General features: G+C 39.3%; 1 pseudogene; it reads right to left on the bottom strand.

Moving 5' to 3' along the window:
* Positions 1 to 466: 466 nt before the first annotated feature.
* LOC131678972 (thioredoxin-like protein 1) lies at positions 467 to 1684 on the bottom strand (annotated as a pseudogene).
* Positions 1685 to 2832: the final 1148 nt, after the last annotated feature.

Genomic DNA, 2832 nt, shown 5'->3' with positions numbered 1-2832 from the left:
TGCGAATTTCTCGTGAATACCACGAAACAACTTTCGTTGGCTTATTACGAAACAGCTTCATTCGGCGAACGAATTGTTCGCTGCTATATACGAACATATTTGTAATATTTACGAGTACTATTCGTCAAACCGTCAACGTCAAAAAAGCTTCAATAGAGGTAGAATACGTCAACAATTCATCACGACGGTCTCAGTCTGACTATTTAGTAGTCGTATCCGTGCCCGCCGGTTTCAGGAAGATTTCCTGAACCTCTTTCGTTTCCAGTTGATCCAGAATCCGGAGCTGTACGGATTCAACCGAGCCATCGCGAACTGCTCGTTGGTTTTGTATGAATAAGATTGAGTTTTTCTCTGCCGGAGCAATATCAAAATAATATGCCATTTTTTCCTGCTCATTATTTGAATTTTAATTATTTTCATTTTATTTTTGAACAATTTATAAAAAGAACAAGTTAACGCGCATCACTATCTTTAACCTTTTAAATATACGATCAAACATATTCGTCACCGCACCTATCCACCGCCTTCTAACCATCCTTCTCCCAGCGGCTCAAATAATCTAGTGGCTTTCACCCTTCTTCCCAGCCACCCGCTGGAAGTCATCCATCTTAGTCGTTGCAATCGGTGACCCGATGAAGGCCAAATGATCGATAATGGTCGTCTCGTCACCAGAATGGTTATCCTTCACGAACAACTGCATATTCTGCACGTTCTGAAAATTAACGAAGTGCAGCAGAATCGGCGATCCCGACACAAGATCCTTCTGCCCCAGTACCAGATCCTGCACCGAAACTTGCGATTCGGCCATATCGAAATCGATGGTGCTTGGTTTATTGATAAAGATTCTCACCTTTTTTCGGTCCGTGAGAGGGTGGTGCTTTGAACTTGATGGCACTGATTTTGACCAGCTGATTGAAGGTAATCGAAATGATCAACTGTTCGTCACAATCGGACACTAGATGACCACCGCTGGAACTGAGCGCATTCACCATCGGGTGGTCGTTCGATTCGTTCAAACATTCGCACTGGTTCTTCTGGATGAAGGTGTTCAAGTACAACATTCCATAACCGTAATCTCCTCCAGATTCATACAAGCTGGCAACGTAATGTTTCTGTATTTTGGCTTCAAGTCCATTAATGTCTGCACACTGCATCCTGTCAATCTTTGTTCTGGCTCGGTAGAAAATAAACATTGGCATGGTCAACATGCCCTGCGACGGCGCCGTTTCGGTACATCTGTCGACGTCCACCTTGAGAAACACAGCCTTTGGATATTTCGCCGGAAGCTGATCGAACAAATGTGATATGTTTCGGTACGGTCCACACCCAGCTGCGGTAAAATCCACAACGACCAATTTTCCTCCTGCTGCGGCTAGTTCGGTTTGGAAGTGAGCTTCATCGGTGATTGCTTTAACAGCCATGCTGCATGGTTTCTTGCGCTGCTATCGGTTAGATGAAGATTCTAGTTACAGGGCCACTATTTTACCCGGAGAAATTAACTACCTAATTAACTTTTAACGTTATGCACTTTACTCCTCACAAAATTTAACTAATCGAGAATGACGAGAGATGAACGATGAAAGATGATTACGAAAACTTCTCTTAGATGAACGAAATGAATTCGTGCGACCAACGAGATTGTTCGTAATATACACAAATGTTTATTAAAATAAGCAAAACATTTCGTTTCATTCACGAAAAATAATGCCGTTTTCAACGACAACATTCGTGCAATGTACACTGAATAAGTAAAATTTACGAAAACTTTCGTTCATCAAGCGACCATTTCTTCACACCACAGTGAAATCGATTTCGCCACATCGATTTTTTTAAATTAAAAAAAAAATCGAAGATCTCAAACATCGATCCCACAAGATCGACTGAAAACAATAAGAGGCTAACAAATAAGAAAACTTTTCTAAAATAAACGAAATGAATTCGTGCGACCAACGAAGTCGTTCGTAATATACGCAAACATTTGTTGAAACAAACGAATCATCTCGTTTCATTCGTGCCATGTACACTAGATAAGTAAAATTTACTAAAACTTGTGTTCATCAAGCGTCCATTTCATCACACCACAATCTTTCTAGTCCTCACTACAGGTGAGCAGGTTGAGGTGAGTAATGAAATCGTTCGTATTATACACAAATGTTTATTAAAATAAACGAAGCATTTCGTTTCATTCACGAAAATTAGTGTCGTTATCAACGATTACATTCGTGCAGTGTACATTGAACGTGTAAAATTTACGAAAGCCTTCGTTCACCAAGCGGCCATTCTTTTTCATGAAATGAACGAAACCTACTAATTACAATGCACGAAAGTACTTCGATGCAGAAAACAACGAATGAATTCGTGCATTGCATGATCGATTTCATTATATTTACGAAGTTATATTATCATTGCATAACAATTGAAATCTAACAGTTCCCTTACATGATCAATAAGTTTATTGATAGTGTAATGAAAAAAACCAATTGATAAAACATCCGACCAAAGCGAAGTGTTAATTAATGGTTTTTCTGAGGTTACGAACAGCAAACTGGTCGGTAATATACTCAGAAAAACTATTTTGTTACCGAACTCCCCGCGAAACACTAGTATTCCCAATTAACGATAAGGTCTCTTAGGTGCTTTGTCTGAAAAAGACTGGGAAATTCCGGATGCTTTCGAAAGTTTTTCTGAAGTTCAGTTTTTGTGTTGTTTGTAGAAATCATACATGCTGTAAAATTTAATACAACATTAGTTGTAATTTTTCCGTTTGATTGGTGCAAACAACTCCGTTCAGTACAAGAAAAGCTATTAAAGTTCAAAAGCTCTAGAAGAAAC

Source organism: Topomyia yanbarensis, chromosome 2 (genome assembly GCF_030247195.1).
Source record: "Topomyia yanbarensis strain Yona2022 chromosome 2, ASM3024719v1, whole genome shotgun sequence".
Taxonomy (NCBI): Eukaryota; Metazoa; Arthropoda; class Insecta; order Diptera; family Culicidae; genus Topomyia; species Topomyia yanbarensis.
The sequence above is the reverse complement of the archived record's forward strand: the minus strand, read 5'-3'. Positions and strand labels throughout refer to the sequence as shown.